This window comes from Cupressus sempervirens, chromosome 10 (assembly GCF_028749045.1).
Source record: "Cupressus sempervirens isolate cs-2001-9-10 chromosome 10, ASM2874904v1, whole genome shotgun sequence".
Lineage (NCBI taxonomy): Eukaryota > Viridiplantae > Streptophyta > Pinopsida > Cupressales > Cupressaceae > Cupressus > Cupressus sempervirens.
The window spans coordinates 784076295-784092612 of record NC_143127.1 but is presented as its reverse complement, the minus strand read 5'-3'; the positions used below and the strand labels follow the sequence as shown (position 1 = coordinate 784092612).

Sequence of the window (16318 nt, the reverse complement as noted above, 5' to 3'; positions counted from 1 at the left end):
TTTCTATAGCCACACCACCTTTAACTACCCTCAAGAGTCATTCACCTCGTTGTTGCTATCAACATTAAATGCATGTAGACTGATAAGGATTGTTGTGATACCTAACGCCATTAAATGCATGTAGATGGATAAGGACTGTTGTGATATCTAATGACGTGCTTCTTAATGCCTTTTCCAAATGAGTAAAAGAATATTCACATGAATTATGGTAGCCCTCTGACTTGCCTTCAACTCCTCACGATCTTATGATTGAGATAGGATGGCCAAAATTGACCCATTTTCTCTTGCCTAGCTATGACATTTTGAGCGTAACCCCACTTAAACATGAAAATATACCTTCAACCAATCATTTTTTTTATAAAACAGTACAGTAGTTTTGTTATGAGATAAGATGTAATATGGATGTAAACTAGAACTAAGTAGAGTTTGAAGAGACGGGAAAATGAAAATAGGTGGTAGAGCGCTCGCTTCGCATGCGAGAGGTACGGGGTTCGATACCCCGCATCTCCAAAATACCGTTGTTATTGTTTGGGCCGGCTTTGACGGGTTGTTAATTTTATTCCACAGTATTCATTGCTTCCGGTTTAATAGTCTCTAAATATTAATTTTCTTAACAGCACCAGTGGTCTAGTGGTAGAATAGTACCCTGCCACGGTACAGACCCGGGTTCGATTCCCGGCTGGTGCACATTGAGGACATTCGTGCATAATTTTGCCCTTCCAGCCTCAAGTCAGAATGATTATTTGCTGAAGGGTTTGCGGGTGGTTTTCTTCACACAACTTCAATGTGCACAAAATGGGTTTTACTTGGAAGAGGCTGTATAAATGTTCAAGCAAATGCAATTGGGAGATAATAGGAGCTTTCGAAGACGGCCGCTATTTTCCCGCCGACATTCCGCCACCGAGGTAATATAGCCCACAATGATGAAGAACGGAAGCAAAGTTCCCACAAAGGCTAAGTTGCAAAGAACAAGCGCAAACTCTAGAAGTTGCAGAGATAAACAGTGAAGAGGAAAGAAAGAAATGGAAGCCAAACTTAATAAGATTACATCAAGGATTGAAAATGAAGGAAAACTAGATCAGACTGGAAAATATTATACCAGACATGTTGAGGATGACCAGACCACAATTGAAAATTCAATTGTTAAATATTTGTTGAATTTCAAGAGGAATCTTTTAGAGATAAAGGGTAGCATTTCATATCCTATTTATGACAAATTGGATATAAGGAGATAACTTGCGCTAGAAGAGGATCAGAAAATCAAAGAAACAAAGTTATGTGAACTCTGTACATTGATCATGGTAGATGAGATGAAGAAGATATTGGACAAACTTAGGCCAGATATGAGGACAAAGATGAGAATAGTGAAGATAATGGCAAGATTGTATGATTGGACAATAGAGGAGACAAAGAAAGTTTTAGTAGAGGATCTAGATGAACTAGGTATGAGGTCAAATCATGGCATTGAGTCTTCACATTGACCAAATGGCATTTCTACGAGCCTAAGGGATGCCCTCTAAGCATCCTATTGAGTATGATATTTCATTAACCTTCTAGTCTAATGTTCTACTCTCAACTATTTTGCATTCTGCTTCCCTCCTCTACCCTTGTGCCCTTATCATGTTCATTGCATGCCACAACTTCTTACATGCTCATAGTGTAGGATTATTCTAGCGGTCTTATTCTAGATGAACTAGGTATGAGATCAAATCATGGCATTGAGTCTTCACATTGACCAATTGGTATTTCTATTAGAGAATGGTTAGTCCAACCTCAAGAGGAAATTGATGATGTTAATAAGTCTTATAGCACTGTTAGACATCCAAACCTCTTTGTGATGTGAATTCTAGTTACTCTTGATACTAGTCCTGAGGAAAAAGAACAAGATAAAGATACATTCATGGATAATGTGGCGAGTACTGAAGATATACAAAAATAGTGACAGAGGCAACCTTTGAAGCTAAACAAATTGATGTGGATGAACATGACAATGAAAAGAAAGAGACAGAAAAAGATGATGTTATCACAGAGGCAGAAGTCAAATCTATGATTAATGAAGGTAAACCTTCATTTATCAGACTTGATGGTGACACACATGGTCTTAATCAATCAGTCATACCACTTGAATAGGTCACTATAGCACAAGCTAACATCACAATCACGGCAATTGTCAGATAAGGTAATTGAATCTATGCCAATCACTCTCACTTCATCACTGCAATCATTGTTGGCAACCAATAGCAATCATGACATTTCAAGCATGGTCAAAGAAGATCTTGATGAAGATGCTTCAATGACAATATCACTAATGACATTTGTGAAAGCAAATGAAAGATTAGAGAAGAAGTTTGAAAAACATGTAATGATATTGGAACAAGCTTTGGATAGAGTGCAGATGAGATTACCCACACAAAATACTTTTGAAGGTGATAACGTTGTTGAGAATTTGACAAGTGCAATTGAAGAATTTGATTCTCATTATACTTCACTTGTGAAATCTACCAAGGCTAAGGTATAATGTGAATTTGAAAGAGAATAGTTCTATAAGGTATGTGCTAGCATTGCAAATGATGTTAAAGTAATTGATGAATGCATCAAGGAAATAAGAGAATGTGTTCATGAGGGAAAACAAGTATATATTACCTATACAAAGTCTGTAAGATATGTTGAAGATGTTACCAAATGCATTAAAGATGATAAAAAAAAGCTAGAGAGGCTAAGGCATAACGTGAATTTGAAAGAGAATAGTTCTATAAGGTATGTGCTTGCATTGCAAATGATGTTAAAGTAATTGATGAATGCATCAAGGAAATAAGAGAATGTGTTCATGAGGGAAAAACAAGTATAAATTGCCTTTACAAAGTCTATAAGATATGTTGAAGATGTTAGCAAATGCATTAAAGATGATAAAGAAAAGGTAGAGAAGCTAGCAAATTAGTTTGCTAAGATAGAGAAAAGTGTTGTTGATATGGACAAAGTTATAAGTAAGGTTTTTGATGCAATCAGTGTTCTACAAAGGGAAATGGACAAAGTTTTGAGTAAGTTTTCATTGTTGCAAAGTATACTTTTGCTAAAATTAGAGTGAATGTAGAAGCAATTGGAATTACTGGAGTCTTCCAAGAAGACTTATGAGGATTTTACACCTAGTAATCTACATGGAGCAGAAATTGTAGCTTGTGAAATTTTGGGGGTAATCCGAGTGGTCGAGAACATGAAGAAAACATGGGATATTGAATTTTTCACACTAGAAGGAATTTTGCAGACATTTTGAGGCTGGTACAGATAGTTTTTAAAGTATGCCATTTTTTTCACTTGACATAATATACTCATATTTCACCTTTTCCATTGATGTCAAAGGGGGAGTTATATCAGTGAAAAATAATGTAAACAATAGAAAGGGAAGTACAATATGAAAAAAAGTTGGGAGTACAACATGATTAGGTACAGAGATATAAATTTTGGTTACAACTTTAGATAAGGATAGTTTTGGATAGGTTTAATGTTTTGACAATTTGTACACCAAATCAATTTTTCACTAAGTGTTGCCATCAATGCCAAATGGGAAGATTATTGGTGAGTAATCAAATATGAAGGAATAGATGTTATCATTTATGGAAACATTATCAAAGATGGTAAGGTTGTATTGGCTTAAGTATAGTTTTAGTTTTGGTACAATAAGGAAATTGCCTAACTTGGGAAAACTACCAGCAGAGTTATTGTTTTGATTAGCAAGCTTCATTGGACTATGATCATTGACCACAATTTTGAATTTTGATAGAATGAAGTTTGAATATGATGTAATCATGTTCATCGGAGTTAATGTATCAGTTAGCATATGTTTTAGATGGATAGTGGGAAGACGAGTCTATATTGCAGAGTATGGGGTAGGAGGTAGAGAATCGGAATTTCAACCCAAGGAATTGAATTTCCTTGTCAATTCAATTACTTGGCAATGTAGGGATGACATCCTAGATATTAACCTTTAGTTAGCAAGTTTTGGTAATAAGTTTTGGATAAGTGTTTACATGTTCCATCATCATATCATCTAGACAACTATAATTAGAAGGGTATATAATAAGGATAGTTTGAGGATGCAAAGTATGGTGTAGATATACACATGTTATGTGAGTTTTATTTATGATACTATGATGATGTTTTGATAGTCAGATGTGAATAGTTGTTTCATGGGAAGAATCATATGCGAGATATACAAATGACTAATTAGATATAGCAAATATTAGTACAATTATTTGGGTATTGTATCTATTACCTGTTGTATAGTTCTACATCCTTATAAGAACAATGAGCTCCATCGTATTACACCTCCTAATATGGTTGAAACCTCTAACAAGGCCTAATCCGCTCATAAGGACTCGTATACTAAATGTATGTAAAGGTTCCTAATAGTGTCATATCTCCTAATAGAGAACTTTCATATTAGTGCATTGTTGTGGGTATCATCCCCACTAGGGTTTTCCCTTGGCCATGGTTTCCTTGAAAACAAATCATGTTGTTATGAGTTTCTTATTGTTGTGTACTTTTCTTTTCATTTTATTCATTTGTGAGCATTGAAATATATAATTGATGTTAAAGTGTTGGAATATTGATTCACCCCCCTCCCCCACTCAGTATTCTCTATTTCTAATAGAAATTACTCCAAGTATGCAAAATGACATGTGGAAGATGACAATATTGGGATGAAAAAAACATAATTTATCATACATGCAAAACCAAGCCTCGTGCTCACCTTTTGTCCAATAGAATTTTTTTTCCTTGTTTACTATTTTCCATGAACATCAAACACAAAGGTTTATCTTTTGTAAGAAACCTACCTTTTGCTAATGCCAAAATATATGTACATAATAAACTTAATTTAAAAAAAAATTATAACCGTGTAGAAAGCTAGTTCTGAGTAATTGTGTCATGGAAATGGGCTTGCCAATACTATTCCATTTGAGCCCTCTAATTGAACCCTGAAGACATGAAATCTTTGCGAATTTATTGCTATTTGGAAATTAGGCCTACATAGGACATTTTGATAATAAGTACTTTCCATCATAACCTTGTAGTTTTGATCGAAAGTACTTATTATCGAAAGTACTTGCCAATTTTGCCACAATTAAAAGATTAACTTGGATACTTTTGATTGAATGTACTTTCCTATTTTTGATAGAAACCATATTGGTTGATTAAATTTTTTAAGGCTAGTAACAATTTTTTATAAATAAAGATGCTCTTTTCTTATTTTGTAAATTTGAAATTTGAAGAATAATTCACATTTTTAGAAGACATTTGGAAGTGCATTTTTTGTATTTTTTTCAAATTTTAGAAAAGCATTTTTGCAAAGAAAAGTGACGAGAAATCAAAGGAGAAGGGTAAACAAACTACACAAAAGTATTTACCTTAGACCAAACAAAGACTAGATGCAAAGAATCATTGGCAAGATATTATCATAAGAAGGAAGGTATGTCCCTCTTTCTCTTCCTCTAATTCTTTTTTGGATCTCTCTCTTTAAAATACACATTTGTATCTCTCAAATTCCCTCCCTTTAGTCTCTTTCTAGTTATTTCATCTAGGTCGCCTTAATACTCTCTTAAGAGTTTTTTTTTTTCATTTTTTTTGCAACCCAAGTTCAAAAAAAAAAATGAGAACGTTAGTCTATTTCAAACGTTGAAGAGAAAAATTAATCATAAGCACATCAATCATTTAATTGAAATGGATGTGGAAAAATTGAAATATCATGCTAAACAACCAACACTTACTAGGAAGAGGGCATTGAATAAAAAATCTAATAAAAAAATTTGCATGATTTGAGAATCTTGATACACTTGAAAAAACCCTACTATTATCAACGTCACATCTTAAAGATGAGTTAGAAGAGCCATTAAAATTGTTGTTGTAGATGCAAATTTGTAATAGAGGAAATTGTCTAACTTAGAAAAGATATTGTTGATAGTGTTAAGGAAGGTTTGCGTTCCATTGGGAAAACAACTAGATCTACATATAAGTCCATTTTAAGGAGTGATATTGACATATATTTTAAATAAAACATGTCCCAAAAAAGATAAATCACTTCACTTTATCTCATATTGGATAAAGTAGGAAGACAATATCCCATTATTTGAAAAGAAGAATTGGTTTGGATGATACTACATTGGAAGGAAGTTGGGCACCTAATGTGTAGAGCTCCTCACTCGGATATGATTGAGGAAACGGGTAGGAACTTGATTACTACATTTTTGAATGATCATACTCACCCTTCACTAAATAGATAAGATGTTATCAAGTAGAGGATTGGGCCTAAGGAATATTTGATACACACAAAACATTAGACATTGGACACCACACAACATGAATTGTTTCTCTTCTTTTATAATTCATATTTTGACATAAAGATTGGACAAAAAATGTTTGAAATATCAAAGCCATATTTTGTGAAGATAAATAAATCTTTCAAAACTGCTTGTTGTCGATATCATATAGCATTTGATCTCTACTATCAAGGGTTTCAAAATATGATACAAGAAAATGGTGGTTTCCAAAATTCTAGGGGTACATGAATTACATGGGGTAAACATTATCAAGGCTTCTTTATGTGTTGTATGAGAAAATTTGTACAAAAGAAAGCACATGGATACTTTCCTAGGGTTGGCTACAGGTGATCAAAAGCTCCTATGCAGGCCTAATTTGCAAATGGCAAGAAATTCTCAAAGATTTCATTTCTTTAGGGTTCAATCAGAGTGCTCAAATGGAATAGTATTGACAAGCGCATTTCCATGACACGAGTACTCAGAACTAGCTTTCTAATGGTTATAAATTTTAAAGCTGCTAAAAATAACATTTTTTACGAGTAGCATTCACTACATATAACATAACTCTTTTTCTAAAATAGATATCAATGTGATTCTTTCAAATTTAGTTGTGTAACATCCATATCTATTGTGCAAAATTGGTTTCATGACTTTATCCTTAGTATTTAATATTTAATTAGCATTTGAAGTTGGCATAACTATATTTTTTCTATATGCTCATTTCATAACTTGTAACTCAGTGTATTTGTCTAATTTCATTTTTTTTTTTAAAGAAAGAAGACTTCAATACCTAATGCATGATTATTTTTAGAATTTGTTTTCCTTGTTTACTAGTTTTCCAAGAACATCAAACACAGAGGTTTATCTTTGCTAAGAAACCTACCTTTTGCTAATGCCAAAATATATGTACATAATAAACTTAATTTTTAAAAAAAATTATAACCATGTAGAAAGCTAGTTCTGAGTACTTGTGTCATGGAAATGGGCTTGCCAATATTATTGCATTTGAGCCCTCTGATTGAACCCTGAAGACATGAAATCTTTGGGAATTTCTTGGTACTTTCAATAATAACCTTGTAGTTTTGATCGAAAGTACTTATTATCGAAAGTACTTGCCAATTTTACCACAGTTAAAAGATTAACTTGGATATTTTTGATTGAATGTACTTTCCTATTTTTGATAGAAACCATGTTGGTTGATTAAATTTTTTAAGGCTAGTAACAATTTTTTATAAATAAAGATGTTTTTTTCTTATTTTGTAAATTTGAAATTTGAAGAATAAATCACATTTTTAGAAGACATTTGGATGTGCATTTTTTGTATTTTTTCAAGTTTTAGAAAAGCAGTTTTGCAAAGCAAAGTGACGAGAAATCAAAGAAGGGTAAATAAACTACACAAAATTATTTATCTTAGACCAAACAAAGACTAGACACAAAGAATCATTGGCAAGATATTATCATAGGAAGTCCCTCTTTCTCTTCCTCTAATTCTTCTTTGGATCTCTCTCTCTCTCTCTCTCTCTCTCTCTCTCTCTCTCTCTCTCTCTCTCTCTCGCTCTCTCTCTCTCTCTCTCTCTCTCTCTCTCAAATACACATTTGTATCTCTCAAATTCCCTCCCTTTAGTCTCTTTCTAGTTATTTCATCCAAGTCCCCTTAATATTCTCTTAAGAGTTTTTTTTTTCATTTTTTTTGCAACACAAGTTCAAACAAAAAATGAGAATGTTAATCTATCTCAAAGGTTGAAGAGAAAAATTAATCATAAACACATCGATCATTTAATTGAAATGGATGTGGAAAAATTGAAATTTCATGCTAAACAACCTACACATACTAGGAAGAGGGCATTGAATAAAAAATCTAATGAAAAAATTGCATGATTTGAGAATCTTTATACACTTGAAAAAACTCTACTATTATCAACTTCACTTCTTAAAGATGAGTTAGAAGAGCCATTAAAATTGTTGTTGTAGATGCAAATTTTTAATAGAGGAAATTGTCTAACTTAGAAAAGATATTCTTGATAGTGTTAAGGAAGGTTTGAGCTCCATTGGGAAAACAACTAGATCTTCATACAAGTCCATTTCAAGAAGAGTGATATTAACATATATTTTAAATAACACATGTCCCAAAAAAGATAAATGACTTCACTTTTATCTCATATTGGGTAAAGTAGGAAGACAATATCACATTATTTGAAAAGAAGAATCAATTTGGATGATACTACATTGGAAGGAAGTTGGGCACCTACTGTGTAGAGCTCCTCACTCTGATAGGATTGAGGAAATAGTTAGGAACTTGATTACTACATTTCTGAATGATCATACTCATCCTTCACTAAATAGATGAGATGTTTTCAAGTAGAGGATTGGGCCTAAAGAATATTTGCTACACACAAAACATTAGTTGGACACCACACAACACTAATTGTATGTCTTCTTTTATAATTCATATTTTGACATAAAGATTAGACAAAAAAATGTTTGAAATATCAAAGCCATATTTTGTGAAGATAAATAAATCTTTCAAAACTACTTGTTGTCGATGTCATATAGAATTTGATCTCTACTATCAAGGGTTTCAAAATATGATACAAGAAAATGGTGGTTTCAAAATTCTTTTGGTAAATCACCAAGCCAATTTATTACATCAATCTTATGAGACAAATTAGATGATCATGCAATAGGTGAAATACATTGCATAAGAGGAGCTTGTGAAACATGTGAGAATTATTTGGCTAAATTTCTATTGAAAGATAAAGATACTAACATGACGAGGACTGTAAAATGTAAAAGTTACAAGTACACAAAGTCTGAATAAAAAATTGGGAAAGAATCAACAAGGTTGGAGTATGTAGAGGAGGAAATTCTTATTGGAGTATTTATAGATTTTTTTAATAAATTGATTCAACCATATATATATCATACTTTATTTTCTAAGTGGAAGTAGAAAAATTACAAACACGAAGAGAGAATTTTCCACCTAGAACAATTTTACAAGTTGTTAACTTTGGAGAGAATTACTCTTTTGCCTCTCAAAAATAGCTTCAAGCAAAATACTACTATACGAAGAAGGTCACTATTATGGTCCAAGTGTCTTATCAACATGCACAATAATATTTGGATGGTGTTGAAAGTAGATATCAAGCATAAACCATTAAGAAACAATATCACTTTTACATTAGTGATGATAAAGAGCATGACACACATTTTGTCAAGCATTTCTTAAGATGTTTTCTAGATATTTGGAAAATTAAGGCATAAAAATTAAAGCATTTTGTATGGTCAAATGGATGTGTAGAACAATTAAGAAAACAAGACCAAATATCATTGATACCAAAATATACCACATCATTGCAATTTATTTTAAAGTGGATATGGAAAGGGTGAGCATGATGGTGCATGAGCTTGTATCAAATGTTCTTTAAGAAACTATAAATTTGACTATTAGGAATATCTTATAAATAATGCTCATGATGTAATTGATGCAAGACACACTTTGTAATGCCAACTTGGGCTAACACGTCATCACAATTGGATGGAAGGAGTATCATTCGGAGTGCTCTAGGATATATTAGGTATATACGCTAACATCTTTTTAAATTATTAAATAAAATTTGTATACACTTTAGATATTGGTTTGAACATTTATATGTTGAACTTCTTTTTTTTTTACATGTCATTAAGTTGTTTGATGCAAGAGCACCTTAGGTGTAAGAGAAATCTTGCATCACCCAAAAATATTACCTTTATGTTTCTTGAATAAGGGTTGTTGTTTGTGGAGGCTTGCTACTTGGTAAGTCGGCTATATAAGCTCAGAATGTCCTAATTTTAGAGGTGTATGTTCATCTTGGATATATCAACCTTCCAATTGAGACCTAGTGTCATTTCAAGAGTATTCGTGAAGTTATTGCATATTTTTGGTGTGTAATTTTGGAAGAAAAACTTTAGGCTCATTTTTCAAGTCCTTAAAGGCTTTGGATGGGCTCTGAATTGAGGCTAACTAGATCTTGCGTGAGTCAAGCCTTGTAGATCAGAAGATGAGGAATGGGGCTATAATAGCCAAAGGGAACAACAATTCACAAGTTATAGTCTTCCAAAATTGGGCCAACTGAAATTTCCAAAATAAATGTCATAATTGTTTTGAGCCAACTCTATATGTAATTTTAGGGTTGGTCGACCTCAAGTGTTGGGGTTTGACATCTAGAAACTTCATGGGTCACATAAAATTACCTATATAAGTAAGGAATATTTAATACATGGATGCAAGAGGGTAGATAAAAAATATCCTTGCATTTAGTTATGAGTACAAATAGTAACACATATATGGTCATTTTACAGTAGAGATTACTCATGCTCTTGTTATGACTGCATTTTAGAAAGCTATGGTAAATTTATAAATCAACTATGTAGATATGTTAGCAAATGAAATTTGGTGCCACTCAATGTTAGTAACACAAATGCTTAAGTTTAAGATGAAACCTTCAACATCATTCTTTTGATTTCTACTAATTATGACCATATTTCATGATTGATAAAAAAATGATATGTATATTTAGTTTTCATAATCTCAATCCATGAATTTAGGGATAATGCATACTTATTTGCTACGATTTGTACATATTCAAGTCTCTTTAATTTAAATTTATTGTTCATTAAAAATATATTGTGCATGACATGTTTTTGTAGTCATCGCAAAGCCTGAAAATATAGGTGTTAGTTACTATTTATTACATTGCACTGTGAATATGAAGAAGATAAGAAAGAATGAAACACGTAATGGAAATATGTTTTGGACATATTAGTAGTTTATATATGTTTAATTTATTGAAACTAAAATAAGCGATTGAATTATGTGTGTCAATGGTTAATTTATCTATGTTATTTCTTTTTTGTAAAGGTTGAGTTATTGTGCAAGGAACATATTTGAAGAATATTAAAATAGTTAAACATGGGATTCCATTTTTTATTATTAACCTAACAAAAAGGTTTATCAGTATAACCACCTTTTAATTCCCACTACCTTATCTCTTCATCTAGTCATAGAATGCGACATTCCTAAGCGGGGACTTGATATTGATGATCATGATAGAATATTACATTTTATCCAAGAAAGATACAAAACACTTGATTCCTCATCGAAACTATGTTTATATATTTTCAAATTGTGTGACGTTTGGTTGAACAATTTGACATAGATATAAATTTGTCTTAATCCTCAATACATGGCTTAAGGGGATGATTTAGATTCTTATATTGTATTATGATAATAATTTTGATGTTTAGTTAGAACATGTGGTAAGGGGATGAGTTAAAATATAAAATATGATTAATGTACATGTAAGATACTATAACATGAGAATTTCATTTTTGTTTACTTGAGACATTTCTTAAGGGGATGATTTATTACCTTTCTCAATGAATTTATGCATTTTTTTGCAATAATTTTATTTTATCTTTGATTAGATTAGGACATGTCTTAAGGGGATTCATTCTCATTTAGTAAGAACATGTAATAGGGGGTGATTCATTATTTTTTAGTAAGAACATGTCTTAATATGAGATGGTTTATTACTTATCTCAATGAATGTAGACACATGATATTGGAATACTTTAATTTTATGGTTGATTAATTAGGACATGTCTTAAGGGGATTATTTAATGCTTAGCTCATTTAATTTATGCATGGCACTGTAAGAATTTAATTTTTATAGTTGATTAAATTAGGAGATGGCTTAAGGGGATTCACTATTTTTTAGTAAGAACATGTCCTAATTTGGGTTGTTGATTAGTTATCTCAATGAATGTATGAATAATATTACAATACTTAAATTTTTTAGTTGATAAATTAGGACATATCTTAAGGGGATAATTCAATACTTATCTCATTGAATGCATGCATGATATTGAAATACTTTAACTTTATAGCTAATTAAATTAGGACACGTATTAAGTGGATGATTCATTATTGTTTAGTAAGAACATGTCTTAACCTGAGATGGTTTATTACTTAGCAATGAATGTATGAATGATATTGCAATACTTTAATTTTATAGTTGATTAATTAGGACATGTCTTAAGAGGTTGATTTAATACTTATCTCATTGAATATATGTAGGATCTAAGGGACATATGAAACATATAAATTAGATCATAAAATATACAAATTAGATTTTTGTTAAACATGTAAATTAGATCATGAAAAATATAAATTATACCATCATAAATATAATTTAGATCATAAAAAATATAATAACTTAGATCGTAAAACATATAAATTACATGTCAAACATATATAGATTAGATCATCAAGTCATAGATCAAGTATACAATCATCAAACATAGAAAAAAAATAACATGTTAGACATCAGTCATAGATCAAGTATCACTTAGATCATCAAAAATATAAGTTACTTTTCAAACATTGTTAGTCTTAGTTTTGAGTCACCTTTTTAGTCTTTCTTTTCGATTCCTTTTGAAGCCTAAAATATTACATCAAGTAAGTTCCTCTCAGTTTCTTACTTTCAAGAGTCACCATGCTTTGCATATAGAAGCCAGTCTTATGACATCTTTTCCAATTCTTACTTTTGAATCTCTTTGAACCTCTTTGAACCTTGGTTCAAAGTAGTTCAACGAAAACATTTTTGGTACTAATATTTTTCTATAGGTGGGACCCACTAAGTGCGCTAGATGCTTACTTGAACCACTTCAAACCTCTTTGAACCTCGGTTCAAAGCAGTTCAAAGCAATTCTATTACTAAAGATTATGCACACGGATGTTAATGATTCCCAAAGGTCAGCAGTTCCCGAGGAATTAAATGAAGTGTCAGAGTAATGATGAAGGAGTCTTGTTCAATTTATCATGGCTTGAGATGAAGGATGAGTTGTCATCATGATTAAGGAAGACAAAATCTTTCATTTGGAGGTTGGATTTGGATGTCAGCAATTTTTAATTATTGCAAGGACATTCATGAAGGGTGATTATTTAATAAAGGTGTCTTGTCATAGTTTCAAGCATGCAAACCAAGCTGCAACAAAATCACCATGAATACCTCATTATGAGGTGGTACTTTCACCAATATGTTCCCTTACCTTTTAAAACATAAGTTTCCCACTTAATTGTTTTATCATAAGAAAAGGTAAATCAAAAGTGGAGCATCAGTAAACGAAGAGAAGAGGTCCAATTTTATTTTAGTGGATTGCAGTTGAGAATACAAGAAATCCCTTGTTCTTTCTTTTGTGTGTTGCTTTAAAGAACAAGAATGATGTTGGGTTTTTCTTTCTGTTGTTTAGAATAAGGTTTGTTTTTCTTTTTTTGGGAATATTCCCAGTCTTGAGTGTAAGAGACCTATCATTTTTGACACTAATTTAGGAGTCAAGGTTGAGAAGCTACAAGGAAATTTTCTTGAGCAAGCTGATGAAGTTAATGGTTGTTGAGATGTCCTAACGTGTGGTCTAATTGAAGCTATTGCTTTTCCTCCTACTGTTTGAGTCCTGAATTGCTTTAGTTATGCATTGATCACTATGATGTGACAACCAAGAGTATTTTGAACAAGGACAAGGAACCAGTTTTCTCCATCTCTAGGGAGACTCTCATTAGTGTTGTGCCTACCTGAGTGTACCTTTGCTGCTTTTAGCCCTACCTAGTCTTTGATTGAATACCAAGAGAAACCATACTAGTATTGTAAAATCTTGGCTAGGAAATGGACAGAGACTAATTATAAAGGTTGCTCAAGGCTACCCAAAATAATTACTAAGGACCACATGAAGCCCCATATTCATGATCTCATGGTTTTGTTACATCGAGTTAAATGTTCTACAGATGTTTTCCTCTTTGAAGACTAGATGTATCACTACATAGAGATTATCCTGAAAGGATAACAATTCTTAGATTGAGCAGAATTGATAGCTAGTTCATTGAGGAATCAACTTAAACGTTCTAAGATTTTGAAAGAAGATTTCCATATGTCATCCTACTTGACCTATTGCATTGTGTGTGTCAGCAATATTACTTCCCTTCCCCGTGAACCTTGGAATGAAGAGGTAATTATTTATCAATATTGTCCCCTACTCCAAAAAGATAGAGTGTTGTAAGAATTTAGGAAAGTACACAATGTTCTGATGGAAAGTGTGAATTTGAACCTCAGAAAAGCACCAATGCCAAGGATATCCCTGAAGGCCCAAAAGTTGATTCAAATGTATGGAAGTTATTTCATTCAATTTCGTAAGTTTACATACCTACAAGTAGGGGAATTTGAAGAAGATCCAATAAAGTTGCCTCAGTATGCTTTAGATTATTTTATTATAGTTAAGATATGTAGGCTACTATTCTTTGTGATTAAGAATAATCTACCCTAGGAGAAGTGGGAGTCCATTTTTCCTGTCAAACTCAATTATTTAGCTTGTAGTAATATGATTACTGCCTCTATGATTGGAAGTAACTTGTTCAGTTTCAATTTTGGATCCTATCAAAGAAGGAGAATTTTTTATAACAAAGGTTCTATAGCAAAAGTACTCATTTTGAAGGGTCAATCACAAATAGTTCCTTAGTTAGAAGATCTATGGAAAGATTACCATGATGATAAAGAGGTGGTAAAAAGGGATCACTCAAGATTAACACTTCCTCAAATTAATTTCTTGAAATTGAAGTTAAAATTGGAAGGAATAATTGAAGATGGTCCAGACATTATTGAACCTGGATGGAATGAGGCAAGTGAACAAAATCAATTAGAGGTGGACTAGAGCCAGGGTGAAGAAGATGACATAAATATGAGAACTAGATCTATTCTAACCCATACATATATCTAGTTAAGGAGAAGAAACATGAAGGCAGTTAATCAAAACCAAGTTACTAAATCCCCAAAGGTAGTTTCTTTCTCTCAAAAATTAACTTCTGACATCCAAATTTCATCTCATGTTGCAAGTAGCATTTCAACTCCTAAGAAGCAGAAAAGAGCGGCATCTCCTAAAGAAACCATGACTCCTAGAACTAGGTGCAAGACCAAATCTAAGGCACTCATACAACAGAAGGTTCAAAAGGAAGAGATGATGATTCAAGAACAAAATTAAGGAGAAGGGCTCACCTATTCAGAGAACCAAGATGGTTATGTAGAGTTAATAGAGGCTTCGAAGTCAGATTAGCCTGGTTTCATTACTCCTCCCAAAGAAAATCAAGGGATCGTAGCTACTTCCACCATAGTTATCAAATTTAGTCAGCAAGAAAGATCACCTTGAACTGGTGTCTATACCAATTAAGGATATTGTCACCAAATATGTAGCCCATAGTTCTAAGAGCAAAAATATGAAAAATGATGCAGGGTTGATCAAAGACCTGGTGACTGGAAAGGTGATGACAAAGGTGGCTACCTATAAACAAAAGGATGAATCTAGGGAGATTGATGCAAAAGGTTCCAAATTTACCACTATGGAATTGGGGGCCATAACCAGAGATACGAGGAACCACTTCTTCAAATTTTCTAGTGATCATATGTTGACTTAGTCTGAAAAAGATAGCAAAAAAAGAGAGAACTAAAGAGACTGGTAATCACTATGACTAAGTACATAGATTCCCTGATGAATTTGGGTGCCCTTCCATTAATTTAGATTCTACAATCTTTTGACCCCAATTTTTCAGATAGCCAACAATTGGTTAAATGGATGCAAAGGGGAAAATTAATCTCAGATATAGTGCAAGAGTGGATGGAATCCATAATAAAAGAGGGTAGTAAATTCATTATAGATTTCACTACCATGTACGCTAAAGGAGAAGAGTTGTTGGGTGAGGTTCAAACCCTTGCTTTAGTGTGGGAGGCTGATCAAAGCCGATGCCAAGCCATTATGTTTCAAGTCTACAAAGTTGAAAAATATGGTGTGTTAAAGTTTTTGAATGAGAACCCATGAAAACTATAGATTCATGCATGTTGTTCATCCTCAAAAATAATATGGGTTGGAAGGATTCAATTTACAAAGAAGCCATCAAAGAGATGTGATCAGTGAACTCGAGATCACTA

At 32.5% G+C, this 16318-nt stretch overlaps 1 non-coding gene across 1 annotated transcript; it reads left to right on the top strand.

Moving 5' to 3' along the window:
• Positions 1–616: 616 nt before the first annotated feature.
• TRNAG-GCC (transfer RNA glycine (anticodon GCC)) lies at positions 617–687 on the top strand. Its single transcript has one exon. It is a non-coding gene; the product is annotated as a tRNA-Gly (tRNA).
• The last annotated feature ends 15631 nt before the right edge of the window (positions 688–16318 follow it).